Below are 16,392 nucleotides of genomic sequence, written 5' to 3'. Positions count from 1 at the left end.
AAGTGAGAATAACAGCACAATTGGAAGAGCGTAGTCAATGTCACTGAACTGTGCATGTAGAAATTTTTGAAACGGTGTATCTTTGGCTATGTGTATTTTCAACAAAAGAAAAAGGCTGAGAAGTTAGAGGGCTGACATGTTGTGGGGTTGTTAAGCAATGTCATAAAACAATATGTGTACAACTGTTTCATGAGAAACTATTTGTTCTGTAAGCCTTCACCTGAAGTACAATTAAAAAAACCTAAAAAAAAAGAAGAAGAAGAGTATAGGAATGCTTGGAGACAAAGAAACTACTTGAACAGATTATGAAAAGAACCAGAAAAAGAGAAGCTACAAATAAGAAAACTGTTGGCAAGAGTAACAGAGATACAGCCAAACGAGTTCTCACTGAAGCAGCAGAGGTATCTACACCTCCATGAATGACAAACTCCTCACAAATAGAGAAGCAGCCACCAGCCCATATGAGGTTAGCTCCATCAATCAAAAGTGACTACGGAGAACACAATGTTTGTGGAAAAAAAGAACCAAATGAACATGGAGTATCTATTCAACCAGAAAATTTTAAAGAAATTATAAATTTACCCGTTAGATGTAAACCATCCAGATTAGATATTACCAATGGTGAAAGCCCAGAATTTCCTTTGAATCCAGTTTTGGGCTTTGATGTTGAAGGGACATTTGCGCTCCTACCTCAGGTAGATGTTGTTCAAACACAGTAGACAATAAAGTTATATGACAATTTCTTCTAAAGAAGCAAAGGAGACATTTAATGAGAATTTCTATGATGAACTGAATCCATTCCATGCTATGAAGGAAGCACCTTCCATTCAGTTTTCTGAAGATTTCTTGAACATCATCTGAAATGAATTTTATTAAAATCTGCTACAGACAAAAAAATTTTTCTGATAAAATACATTATTTCTGTTTTTTCAGAGGCATAAACTTAGTACAAACTCACCAAGTCAGTGAGTGTGGAATTTGAACCTGGACATTTTGGCTCCAATATCCATGCTCTTAGGCATTCATCACAGCTGCTTTTAAACAAACAAATTGTGTACTTGCCTTTAGGTGAATTGAGGACATGGTTACTTGGGGGAGAAAGAGCACTGCTCCGCAAGGAGACTTGAAGGAAGTAATTACCTTACCGTCTAAACAGGGTTCAGAGATGGAGGCAGCTACTGAAAGGAGAGAGGAGAGCAGGCTCAGTCCCTGCATTACAGGAAGAAAGGAGGCTCAGGAACCTGGCTTGAGCCTCAGGAGGGTATGGACTGGAACAGTAGCAAGGTCCATTCACAAATCGTCTCCAGGGACACATCAGGAGACCAAATGGAAAACGACACTGGAGGACTCAGACAAGTATGTGGAAACCCTACACACCTTCATTATTGTCTCCTGGTAGCTGCATGCTGAGTAACACTTTGATATTCTCTAAAAGTGAGTCTCATACAGTACTAGCACAGAGCGGGATGCTCTCCCCAAAGCAAGACCAAAAATCCTGCCAACTCAAGTCCAATGTGTACCATTATCATTCTTATTCTTTTCCTCTACTAATGCTTACAATCTGCACAGATGAAGAAGTTAAACTGCACTACATGGACTCCTTTTTCTGACATAGTCATTTGATCCTCTCCCACTGCTGTTTCCTTGTCTATTATACATTTTCCCAGTGTTTTCCTCTGACTTTTTTTCTACTGGAACTTTCTATATTGTCTCTTTCTCTTCCTTTCTCCCTCCTAGTACATTTGTCTTCTTCTCTGTGTCTCAGCCTCTGTCCCTTGCTGCTTTATTCCTCGTTAAACAGCCAAGGAGCTTTTTTTAAAAATCACCAAATCACTCTGATTGTCTTAATTACCCGGTTGATTCATCAACAAACCCCCCTACTTCCCTGACACCCCCTTTTATCCTCTTCTAATTATCAGTTCCACACTAAAGAGCATCTCATAAGCTTCAGTTCCCTTTTCTACCCTATGCTACCTTCTGTATGATTCCATTAATACTTCACATTATAGTATAACTGTTTTCTAATCTGTCTCTCTCAAGTTACTGTGAGAACAATGAGAGCAAGGACTTAGTCTTAATTATCCTGACCCCAGCCACTTTTTCTTCTTCATATTTTTCTCTAATTAACAAAACTAAAAACAAAAAAATGCTATTTTTCTTATACGCAATTTTATTTAAAAAATAATTTATCTTAATATACACAGAGAAATCATAATTTATCTTGCCAAAAAAATAATAATAAAATATAAATGGCATAAATGATTCTTTCAACCCTTCTTCCGAACTGATTATCCTTCCTAGAGATAAATCATTTCAGTGTGTTGTTGTATGTCTTCAAGTTGATTCCTACAATGGCTGTTAACCCCTGCTGAGAATCTGCATTTCTAACAAGTTCCCACGTGATGCTAATGCTGCTGGTTAGGGACCATTTCTGAGAACCACCAGTAGAGCGGTGGTTCTCAAAATTTATTATACATAAGAATCACCTGGCGATCTTGTTAAACTGTAGATTCTGATTCAGTATATCTGGGGTGGAAATGCAAGTTCTCAGCAGGGGGACAACCAGAATAAAATGGTTTGAAGCCCTGATTCTTACTCATAACCACCCTTTATAACAGAGTAGAACTTCCTCAGGGTTTTCTAAGCTGAAATCTTTACAGAAGCAGATTGCCAGGTCTTTTCTAACACAGAGTCACCGGTGTTTGGAACTGGAGAACTCCTGGTTAGCAGCTGAAAGCTTAATCACTGTGCCATCTTTTCAGCGTGTAGTTTTCTAGAATTCTCTGTTTTCAGTGAACTACATCTCCTGGTATTCTCACCCTTGTGTAGTTTCCTCTCTTAAATATGAACTGGCTCCATGACCTGCTTGTAACCAAGAGATGGTGGCAGAACTGATGATGTATGACTGCTGAAGCTAGGCTTCTTAGAATGCTCACCCGGGGAAGCCAGCCACCATGTATGAAGTATAACTACCTTGTGACCATCATGTTGTGAGACATCTAAGCTATCCTGGTAGAGAGCTGTGTGGACAACCAGCCCCTGTCTATTCCAGTCACCAGCCATGCACTCTACCTGTGTAACTTCAGAGAAACCCCCAATGAGAACTGACCAACAAAGTCCAATAAATCAACAGAACTACAAGAAGGATAAATTCTTCTCTTAAGCTACTATGTTTTGAATGATTTTATATACAGCAATAGAGAACCATTTTCTCTCTTTATTTTTCATCAATAGTAAAAATGTCATTATTCATTGTTTCAATTTGCATTTTTCTGATTACAATAAATTTGAACATTGTTTCGTATTTTTGGTACTTGTTATTCTTTTGAGAATTTATATCCTTGATTAATTCTTGCTTTTTAAAAATTATCTGCCGCTTTCAAGTCCTCTTCATGCTATTCTCTCTGCCAGGAATAGCTACACAACCCCCTCATCTAATTCTCCCTGTCTAAACTCTTTTTTTCATTCAAGTTCATTTCATATTCCACCTCTCTCAATATGTCTTCCTAGATCCTCTCAGAAGCAATTTCCCTTCCCATTAAGCTCTCTCAACATTTTCAATACCTATTATGGTATTTGTAATATTCAAACTGGTTTTAAATTTCTGTCTGTAGGTTCATAGAGAGTAGGGACAATATCTTTTTATTTCCTTAGCATACATTATGGTTTTTGTATTTAATATCATTCAGTGTTACTTGTTAGAGGAAAAAAACTTAAAAAATTAAAGAAAGTGGATTGTAGGATTTGATAGATTATGCAATTCTACTTCAAATATATTCCAGTCAACTAATGAAATTTAATCAATTGGATGTTATTGGTAAGGGAAAAGAGTTATAAAAACTCTCTGCTCTATGTCCTGGGTAACAAGATAGTGATGACCCAAACTAAGGTAATAAGTGAGCAAGATGGGCCAAATTTAGGAGGAAAGGTGATGAATTCTATTTGGGGTATATTAATTTGGAGGTTTTCCTGATATATCCATGAGAAATCTATTCAACAGGCAGTAGAAAAATAATGCTGAAAGAAACTCGAAAGCAGTTTGGAGCACCTATCAGACTGTGTGTAAACTCTGACTATTCAGAAATAAATGTTCATTCTGTCCTCAGTTTACAGACTGAGGTATACGTTTTTCATTCAACAGGCATCTTGGGGTCACTGCACTTCAGGCATTTCCCAAGCTACAGTAATTATCACATTCATGAGGTTTGCGTGACAAATAAGCAATATCTCTCAGATATTTTTAAACATAAGATCAAAACAAGAACTATCCAACAAGTTTCTCAGAAACAGCAGTCTCAACAGAAGGAAGAGGCAGAAACTGTGTAGTAGCCGAATGAGAATTCTTTGGATGGTAAGGGAAATAGTGATAGATTATGTGAAATTTTTAAATGAAAAGGGGAGGAGGTAGATAGTGGACTGAGGGTGTAAACTCAAAGGATGGTTTTGTTTCTTTCATTTTGCTTGGTCTTTAATATAGAAGAGGCTTAAGCATATTCATAGGTTAAGCGTAAGGAGACAGTAGAGAATGAGAAATGTGAAGCTGTGGGAAAAGTTAAGCGACAATTCTAGGAAAATTCTGGGAAAAAATAAGAGCAAATCAAGCCAAGAGCACAGATAGGTAGAGGAATTATCCTTAAATGGAAGAAAAAGAGTTCATTCTATGATGCTATGGGTTAAAGGCTAATATTTAAACTGCTGGAAAATTTGAGTGAGGGCATACTTGTACCCTCAGTTTTCCCTGAAGGTAAAAAGCAAGATTGTGTGCTAAGGGAGGGATAGACGGAAGTCAGGAAACGGGAAAAAAAAGATGGGGAATAACTGCTGAGAGAAACAAAATAGGGCGATGACAAGAGACAGGTAAAACAATAACACATAATATTAAAGTTCCAATGAATATTGCTGGATAAAATAATTCTGTAATTTAAAAGATTATCTCATGTAAACAGACAAATAATGCAATACACAAATGTGAAATTATGGGTGACAATGCAATCCCGCCATTATGAACTGGATAAAAGATTGAGATCATCAGGAAGTCTCTTTTTTGCGTTTCAAATAACTTCACTTAAACAATTATGTATAGATTCTGCTATTTTCCAGGCATTTTACTAAGATTTGGGGATACAGAAATGAACAACATGCCTTGGAGATTACAGTATAGTCTAGTAACATATATATGCCATGTTATTAGATATTAGGTAAAATATTTGGTAATGTTTGGTAAAACATTGATTTGGATACAGTACAAATAGACTACAGTAATAGGTTACCTCTTTGGAGTGATACCAGTGTCAGTAGGGCCCTGTACCAAAAACGTCTTTTTATCTACCTGAAATTTCTCCATTAACAATTCACTCATTTGGCTTTAAAAATTTCTTCAATTCTAAGGCTTTTCTCATAAAATTACCCCTAAAACCTTGAGCATCATTAGCTAAGGAAACATGCTGGAGCAGTAGAAAACTATCATCCACAAGAGAGGGGTAAGCCCTAAAGACACAGGCACCAAAAGGACCTGAAATGGATTTAAGGGCAGAGACCCTGAAAAAGGACCAAGAACACGGTATTTTGAATCTTCTACTGTTGTAAAAATCTGACTAACCATCTCAAGAACTTCTTGATAATAAGTTATCTTTCTGGGAATTTTTTTTTTCATGCAAGGTCAGAATTATTTCTCCCTTCTGTTCTTTCAAACAGATCAAACAGAATGCAGAAATTAACAAATAATACCATCAATATCATAGGTAAGCAAAATTTTGTTGAAGATAATTCAAAACTGGCTGCAGCCATACATCGACAGGGAGCTGCCAAAAAAACAAAACAGATTCAGAAGAGGAGGTGGAACGAGAGATATTATTGCTGCTGTCAGGTGGATTCTGGCTGAAAGCTGAAAATATCATAAAGATGTTTACCTGTACTTTATCAACTACGTGAAGGTAGTCAACTATGTGGATCATAATAAATTATGGATAACATGGCAAAGAATGGCAATTCCTGAACACTTAATTGTGCTCACGTGGAACCTGTACATGAATCAAGAGGCAGTCAATCAAAGAGAACAAGGGGATATTATCGTGGTTTATAATTGGAAAATGTGTGTGGCAGGGTTGCAGTCTTTCATCTTATTTATTTCATCTATACACTGAACAAATAATCTGAGATGTTTGGCTATATGAAGAACACCGCATCAGGACTGGAGGAAGATTCATTAACAACCTGAGATATACAGATGACCCAATCTTGCTTACCAAAAGTGAAGATGACTAGAAGCACTTGCTGATAAAGGTCAAAGACTATAACCTGCAGTATGGATTATACCTTAACATAAAGAAAATGAAAATCTTCACAACTGGACTGATAAAAATAACATGATGATAAATGACAAAGAAATGGAAGTTATCAAAGATTTCATTTTACTTGGATCAACAATCAATGCCCACGGAAGCAGCAGTCAAGAAATCAAATGATGTATTGCACTGGGCAAATCTGCTGCAAAAGACTTCTTTAAAGTGTTAAAAAGCAAAGATGGCACTTTGAGGACTAGGACTAAGCTGTGCCTGACCCCATCCATGGTATTTTCAATCACCTCATATGCATGCAAAAGGTGGACAATAAAAACGAAGACTGAAGAAGAACCAACACATTCAAATTGTGGTGCTGACAAAGAATATAGAATATACCACAGATTGCCAGAACAATGAACAAATCTATCTTGGAGGAACTACAGCCAGAATGTTCCTCAGAAGCAACGAAATCTCACTTCAGCCACGTCATCAGGAGAGACCAATGACTTGAGAAGAACATCACGCTTGGTAAAGTAGAGGGTCAGCAGAAAAGAGGGAGACTGTCAATGAGATGGACTGACACAGTGGCTTCAACAATGGGCTCAAACATAGCACCAACTGGGAGGATTCTTCAGGACCAGTAACATTTCATTCTGTGACACATAAGGTTACTACGAGTTGGAGCCAACTCAACAACTCCTAACAACAAGTGTTCCCTCGATTGTGGATATATTTGTCTTTGGGTTTTTTTCTAATCTATAGAAACTACTAAATTTTCACCCGTGTGTGTGTGTGTGTGTGTGTGTGTGTGTGTGTGTGTAATCTCCTCACTGAAGCTACACAACAGGAAGGATTGATTTTGTTGACTGTAAGGATATTACACCCTCAACAGAAATGATAATGTCCCATTTATTATGAAGAAATGAAACTGCTGAAGGAGATCAATGTGATATCTTTAAAACATGCACACACACACACACACACACAAACACATACCATTTAAAATCAAAGTTGATGAAGGTCACTCTGTCTCCTAATTCTCTCTTGTACCATTTCCAGCCACCAGTGGAGAAGTCAGAAAGGAAAGAATAACATTTTTTTATTTCTTCCCTGAGAAATGGGGACCCAGAGGAGACCCGTTAGTTTAGCAGAGCACAATAGTGCGTCTTTGGCTACACACAGCAGGTGGAGAGCTCAAGAGTTCTGCATAAAATAAGTGAGGTAGATCTCACAAAAGAGGCCAAGTACTTGGGCAGAAATCAAAGAAATGGGGCTCTATCACATCTGCACTGGTGCAGAGAACTTCATGAAGATTTTTATCACGCTAGAAAATTTTAATTCAGTTGGGATTATCACCACTTACTGGTATTTTATTTAAACATTTATGCTAACTTTCTGTTTTAAATGTGCTTTTTTTCAAGGTCACTATACTGTATGTCAAAAATGCAAGCTAGCATTTATTTGCTCTGTCTCCATTTAGTATAGAAAGCCCTTCAAATCAAGAAATACATATTCTGTATCATGGGCCTCACTGTAATGGCAAACCTGAAGTGTCTTCTGGAATATGGCTGGTATAAATCTGTATATACAAATATCTAAATACAATGCCTAATACTGATTGTTCAGTAAGTGTTAACCCATTCATAGACAGCATGCCACCTTATTATAAACATATATATATATTTTTTTCTATTGTACTTCAGGTGAACGCTTACAGAACAAATAGTTTCTCATGAAAAGGTAGTACACATATTGTTTTGTGACACTGGTTAACAACCCCACAACACGTCAACCTTCTCCCTTCTCGACTTTTTTTTTTTTTTTGGTGAAAATATACATAGCCAAAGATACACCATTTCAAAAATTTCTACATGCACAGTTCAGTGAGATCGACTACGCTCTTCCAATCGTGCTGCTATTCTCACTTTAGGTGACGGCTTACAGAACAAAGCTGTTTCTCATTTAACAGTTAGGGCAACATGTGTACTATGACAATGATTAACAACCTCACAACACATCAACACTAGCCTTACTCAACCTTGAGTTCCCTATCACTAGCTATAAATGTATTAAATTAATTAAAAGATGTGGCAATCTGCTTCTGTAAAGATCACAGCTTTAGAAACTCCATGGGGCAGTTCTACCCTGTCCTAGAAGGTTGTTATGGGTCAGAATCCATTTGATGGCAACTGGTTTTTAGTTCATTATGAAATGACAAAGCAAGACAAACTGTCTTTTTGCTTTGTTTAATATATTTATTACACACTGATCCCCATATTATTATATTTATATTAATATATTATTATATTTTAGAACTGATAAAAAGCAAGCAATTGTACTTACCCTTAGTACTAAATTCAAGACCCTTGGTAAACATCTATGGTACCAGAAACACTGACTTCGTGGGTTGTGAAGTTAACAAAAAAGTTAATTTTTAAAAGAAATCATAAACTTGCTATGTTATCTTGATCTAATTTCTCTTATGGCTGGCACCTCATTTTACCTCACAGTTGAATCATACAACAATCACAATCTCCTATTTTACAAAGTTGTGAACACAATATGAAAAGTTGGTCAGAATCTCGCAGTGAGCAGCATTACTCCTCATGACTATAGAAGGCATTTGAGAAACTGCATCAACTTCTTAATATGATAAGTTTTGCTTAATGAATCTAACTTCTGTGCAGCAAGTGGTACCTGGTGTTTCCCATCTCTCTGTAACAAATGCATTAACAGCAGAGTGTATGCAAAGAGGGCAAAGTAAAACCATCACATAAATATTTATTGGGGAGAACTTAATTTCTTTTCAAAGGAGATGAAAATGAAGTCTTATGCTGATAAAAGGGGAAATCAAAGCATTAAGTCAACTAAGTCAATATGTGGAGAGAGAGGGTGAATACCAACTGCCAATTTGCTAATCGGCTCTCATCAATGTCCAAGATGACTGTCTTTCACTGAGAACGCATTTCAATCTCTGTTTATTAAATTGCAGATGGTTTACTAAAACTGCCAACAAGAGGACTAATTGATGCCAATTACAGGGCCTTTCTCAGAGGAGTTGGAATGAGTCCACACTTTCATTTCACACACATGACTTATCTGCCCTCAGTTTAATAATGATGATTAGCCACCTTGGTACCACTCTAGATAAAAATACAATCTCTGATTTGTGTTATACTGGTTCTGATCTGAAGTTAAATTGAGACATCTTATTACTGGCACTGATTTAGCAGATTTCCCAGAATTTGGATTTGATTTCAGTTTTTGATTTCACTGATTTCAGTTTTCCCAGTATTAACATCTCTGTAGGAATGTAATATTGAGTTTCATAAAAAACAAAAATGTCATTTTAAAATATTGTTAAAATGCTATTCTTGGAACATCTTGTTTTGGAAAATGCAAAAATAACAAAAGCTGTGCTACTATAGCACAGGTCTGAATTGACAATGTAAGAAGTATAATTTTAGTCTAATTCTGAACGACAGTTGATATTTATGATGCTGCCTCTTTAATGAAAATAACTGATCATATCCCCAAAAGTTAATTCCTGATTCCCCAACTCCGCTGGAAATACTCCCAACTTTAAAGCTATTGTGCATGTCTACAAGGAGCCTTGGTGGTACAGTGGTTAAACATTCAACTGTTAACCAAAAGTTTGGCGGTTCCAACCCACCTGCCACTCCAAAGGAGAAAGATGTGACAGTCTGCTTCAGTAAAGATTTATAGCCTTGGAAACCCGGTGGGGGAAGTTCTACTCTGCCCTATAGCGTTGCTATGAGTCGGGATTCGCTCTATGGCAATGGGTTTGGTTTTGGTTTTATAAATTTCTATGAAAACACCAATTGCTAAAAGAAGACATCATGTTTGGTATAGGGCCAACGAACACAAGGAAAACCCTCAATGAGATGGATTGATACACTAGTCACAACGAGCTCACCAAACAACATCCTACAAAGTTAGCTAAAACTTAAATAAAACCTTTGCACAAGCATCTCAGGATTAGCAGCCAGTGATAACAATGCAAACACAGTCACCCAGTCACCAGTACAAGATAAGGGAGAGATGCTGAAATGCAAACCTCCCTCTTAATTGAGTCATCATTTGTATCACTCTCAATACACTCCATGCGTTCCAGATTTTCCAGGACAGCCCTAACTACAAATTTAGGCCCTATGGGCCCCAGAAACCATCAAATGTGCCCCAAATTCCTACGTACATCTCATACTTCCTACTGAATTAGAACAGAACGTGAAAAACATTGAACACACCATGAGCCCTAATTTGGAGTTCAAAATATACTTAATGTTACGTTAAAAAATGAAGTAGGTGAGTAGAGGGATAAATCTTATCATTTATTACATTCTAGGACATGGCAGGCATTCAGCTCAGTATTTTATAGGCACTGTCTAACTGACTCATCAGAGCAACTTTATGTTGTAGACAGGATGCTTCCCTCATAGGGATGAGGAAACAGAATCTATTTCTCTGGTGGCACCACTACACAAGGGAGCTTGTTGTTGTTAGTTCCTGTCTGGTCGATTCTGACTCATGATGACCCCATGTATGCAGAGTAGAACTGCTGTACAGGGTTTTCAAGGCCATGACCTCTCAAAAGCAGATCACCAGACCTGCCTTTCGAGGTACCTCTGGGTAGGTTCCAACTGCCAATTTTCCAGCTAGTAGTTGAGCACTTAAACCATCTGCAGCACCCAGGAACTCCTATGCAAGGGAGATTACAGCATGGAAAATGGAAGGAGACCTGGAAGGGATGATCTGCAGCAACCAGGAATTAAAAGGTGGATGTCTCTGCTCTGAATGTAAAGGATCTCATATGAGTTAAAAGAACTATACATGCTTAAGTAAATGTAATACATAAACATGCTGCCATTGAGTTGATTCCGACTCAGAAATGGGGCTTTGTGTTTTTTACCTAAAAATACATGAAAAAACTGAGCTTACTTATTTTGGTTCTACATATAAGTGCATGATTTCAATTCAAGGGAATGGTGGAGTTTCTCAGCTAAGGAAAATTTTTTTTAATCCATTTTCCCATTATTATCCAAATACCTCCTTAAGAACACAATATATATAACCAAAGTCATGCAAAGAAAAAAAGAGCCAGAGTCTAAACTTTAGAACACTTAGAAGAGAAGATGATCCCAGGGATCAAATATGGTCAATGTTACCTGAATGGTAAAGAGGTCATCAAAGATCATTGCCAAAATTGGTGACTTCAGATTAGAACCATCATTCTTTCCATGTTGGTGGTCATTTAAGTCTTCCCCTTTTCATGAAATTTAGATTAAATTTTAAACAATGATGTGGCATGTCTCTCTCTGGACTCATAACATTATATAGAGTGAACTCTTCCTGATAATAATATTGTACGAACTCTGTTACAATGTCTTTTTAAAAGTCCATTAAAGGGTGAATGACTATTTTTTTTTATTTAGACAAAGTAACAAAAGTAATCAATACACACTACATAAACTCCCTGATATATGCTGCCCCTTTGTATGTTCCTAAAATTGTGGATTTTATTTTATTTTTGTTTTGACAGTGTTGAGAATATCCTTGCAGTGTTCGATGGGTTTGTTAGTACGGGATTCAGGTAAATGTTAGGTTATACCTACCGGCATGACTCATCTTTTATAAATAGCTCAAAAATACCTTAATAACAAAACAGGTATGCCCAGAGCATTCACCTGGTTTCAAAAAGAAAGTAGTAGATAAGCGAAATGGGCAAAATAGCAAAAATACTAAAGAAGGATAATTGTGCACTTACCTAGTCTCAAGACACCGCGGAACAGAATTCTTTGAAAAAAGATAAGACAGTATTTTAGAAATCTTGCATCAACCATTGCTTTACTTGAGAATTCATCTGCTGTTTAACAATTTGACAAAATTACATTTTTAACAAAACAACAAAATACTCAGAAGTACATATATTTGATTTTCATTCAAATTTACTAACGTTAATCATAGAGTTCACCTACCCTGTTCTTTGCTTGTCACTGGTAGCTTTGTGGTTCCCTTTTGTGTCCATCTTCCTATAAACTGCCAGCTTAAATGGAAGAAATGCCTTTGGCCAGAGAACCCTGGCGTAAGTGAACCGAGTGAAAAAGGTGCAGGCGTAAAGGAGCCTAATTAAATCTGATAAACCTGTCTAGGAATTTCAGAATAATTTTCTCATTAATTAAGATCAAATATGGAAACATCTGCAGAGGGATTTCAAGAGTTATGCGAATGGAGCCATGAAAATTTTTGATGTCTCCACAGATTAGGAAAATAATGTCATGGTGGAGAGGAACATGAATTTTTTTTTTTTTAATCCCATCACGCAAACTTGAGCAAATGAATCAACTGAATGAATGTACAAATAACTGAATGAAGGTTATACATGGTATGCAAAAAGAGAGTTTATAGTAAGGCTTTTTAAAATATCAAACATCATATCAGAGCTGAATAAAACTGTTTTACCCTAAGCTTGTTTTCTGAAAGACAATACATACTGTATCAGAATATACCTTGTATCCTAAAAGCTTTTTTTTTTAATGTTACAAAAAGATCTGGAGAGAATGGAGCCCTAACATGTCGGAGATCTCATTTTTAACTGCGTAATTTATACACCGGGCATTTGACATAAAGAAAAAGATTTCAGTGTTGTAGTAGAACATCATTTTGAATGTCAAAAAATCCTCAGAGGACAAGGTAACAAGAGCCACTCAGTACAAAATATTCCATGTACTGTGATATACTGAGAACTGTTCACTAATGAGAAGCAGAATATAGTAAGAAATGAATGTAGGTGCTTTGAACACTTGCTGAAATTGCCAGAGGGATAAAGGGAAACTCTGATCCATAAGTTATGGGAATGAATAAGAAAATGATTATATTAAAAAAAAAAAGATTTTTCTTAGTATTAACTTAAAGTGCCCATCTACTCTGGGATTGCCACTTTGCAGCTAGGTGTTTCAACAGAATTCTTCATATTTAAAGTACCTCAAAACAAGATCAACCTTCATGTCAACAAATATCTAAGGTCAGAAAGAATCATTCTTTGCTGGTTAAATCAATAAAGAACATCATTAGTTCAAGTGAAAGAAGGAAAATATAGTGGTGTTAGATACATTCTGGGAATTTGCAAGCTATTAGTAATTTAAATATCATGAGTAAGGATGAACCCACGTAAATACATGATTACTGAATACATTTATTTGAAAATAGATTGGTCCTAGGAGACACCTCCATCATCAATGCTTAGCATACACAAAACTTACTTCTAATATACAAATATATTTAATACACATTTTATCTAAATATATATTTATAGAGAATATGAATACATATTTTACCCATTTTTATGTAACCTCACATCCTCTCCCCATTAACAAAAGTCCATTAAAATACATTTTAAGTACTTGATATATTTGATAATACTTTAAAAAGAAGTACTTGAGATGCTGCTTTTTATACAATTTAGAGAAGAAAGCTGAAAATCAAGGGAGTATATTTCTGATTGAATGAAGACAAAGAATGTTTATGTATGAAATGATGAAATTTGAAAATAAAAACTTAGTGGCTAATGTAACAAAATAAAAAATTAGAGTGTTCTTACTGATCAGTCTTTGCTGTTCTCTTTGTATTGTTACAGCAATATATAAAATATATTAATGCATGTGACATTGATGCTTAATACACACAGAATGACAACTATAATAATAATTACGATACGTGTATTAGGCATCTGTGTCACTTGCATAAATATACTTTATATATTGCTATAATAGAAACTTGCAAAAATTGACCAGTAAGAGCAGCCTCTGTTTTTATTTTGTTATATATTAACCACTAAGTTTTATTCTCACATTTCATCATTTCATAAACATGATAATAAGGAATTCCTGGATGGCACAAATGATTAACATTCTTCTACTAACTGAAAGGTTGGCAATTTGAGTCCACCCAAAGGCACCACAGTAGAAAGGCCTGAAAATCTACTTCCAAAACAATCAGCCATTAAAAACTCTACGGAGCACAGTTCTACTCTAACACACACTGGGTCATCATGAGTTGAAATCTACTCAGTGGCAACTGGTTTGGTTTTGGAATGATAACTACTATTGAGTATCTACTACAGAATATAAACACACTGAGCTAAGCACTTTAAATGCACTTCAATCTTCACATCATATCTATTATTAAGCCATTTTACAGAAAAGGAAACAACGTGCAGAAATGATAAAGACCACACTTTAACGTCTCATAACTAGAAATTCCTGAAGCACAGATTTTCATTGATACTCTCTGGCACCAAATCCTCTGTTCTTTCACACCATATGTTTCTCCCAGTTACTTATTACACAAACATTTATTGTTTGTCTAGTGTGAATCAGGCATTGCGTTAGTTACTAGGTACTAAGTTAGGTCCTAGGAGCTGGAGAGGCAGAGTATATGTGAAATATTATGCACTTTGCCATTATACAAACTTGGATTTAAATTCAGGTTCTGCTGCTAACCCACTTCCTCTGTAAAATGTCAGTAACAGTAGGATCTTTTTCATAGTGCTGTTAAGAGTGTTAAGTACTTAGCACAGTGCCAGGCACATGGCATATGATCACATAATGGTATCTGTTATTACTGGACATCATAGAGTTGTTCTGAATATTAAATAAGTTCTATACATAAAATTCTTAGCACCTCAAAAACATTAGTTTTAATAATTTCCATACAAGAGAAAGACATAGTACATATCTATTGGACCAAATAATTCTGTTTTTCTCTGACACTAAAACCTACAGATGTTTAACAGGTAGTTATAGACATAAATTATGAAAAACATAATTATTATTGACCAAACTGCTTATAAGTCCAGTCTGGGCTTTTTGAGCTGGAATAAATATGTTCTTTTGTCTTTCTCATTCAAAAAAAAAAAAAAGTTAGTGCTCATTTGCTTCATCTGTCAAGACAAGAAAATCTGAGTTACTTTATTTGAATTCAAGGAACAGTAAGTATCAAATAATGTATGGTTATCCTCCTTTCAAGAAATCTGTGTGTGTGTGTGTCTTCACAAATTTGGTTAATTTAAGAAGCATAAATATATAAAAGAAAGAACAGATGAGGAAGAGAATACAGAATAGGTAAGATGAACATCTTAACCTTGGGAAAATTCTTCTATCTTGACTTAACAGTCAAAAGTTGTTTCATTCTGATGGCCTGTAGCCCTGAAATAATGGAATGTCTCTATCAAAAGTATTAGAAGAACTAGGTCTGAATCTATCTTTCCCACTGAATATATGGGAGCAAAGCTTTTCATTTCTGTGGGCCCCGGTATCCTCTTGTGTAAATAATAATAATGGCTGACAACTACTGAGCACTTTCCATAGTCACCCTCTTTATATCCATTAAATCATTTAATCATCAAAACAATGAGATAAGTAGGATTATTATACCATGTTACAGATTAGGGAACTTTGGCACTGGGAAGTTAAAAAAAAAAAAAATATCCTAGGTCCAAGGCTAGTTTGTACTGGAACCCAGATTAGAGCCCAGGCAGTCTCGTACCAGGCCTATAATCTCAACCAGTACACTATGTGCAAAACAAGAAGGAATCAGTCTGGGTAAACTCAATGGATTCCTTCCAGTAAGACCATTCTCTGGGTTTATGTGAGTATGAAAAACGTTGACTATCTAGAAATATGTGAATTATTTTCTATTATAATCTAAATGTTTCATAAATATAAATTCTGTTTTTAGGTCTACTAAGTAGGGACAGAATGAATAAGTTATTCCTGAGGCTAAATCTCACAGGACAGTTTCAGTTTTACTTTTATTGCACAATTCTCAGAGTCTTCTCCCAAAGGATATTTTTACTCCTCTAATAGAATCTCATAGGGAAATGCTGTTTCTACCAATAGAGCTTTCCTGCTTTCCTTCTTTAATGTCAATATGACTTCTTGCTACAGATGAAAAATATTTTTACTACATTTTTTATGTGTCCATTGCTTGTTAGCCTCTGGCAATATTTACAAGAATGAGAAAAGAATACAGTCCCTAGTTATATGATTTAGCATTCAAAAGATAACATTAACACAAGTCATATTACACACAC

The sequence above is a fragment of the Trichechus manatus genome, unplaced genomic scaffold (genome assembly GCF_000243295.1).
Source record: "Trichechus manatus latirostris isolate Lorelei unplaced genomic scaffold, TriManLat1.0 scaffold00012, whole genome shotgun sequence".
Lineage (NCBI taxonomy): Eukaryota > Metazoa > Chordata > Mammalia > Sirenia > Trichechidae > Trichechus > Trichechus manatus.
This window is presented reverse-complemented; position numbering follows the sequence as displayed.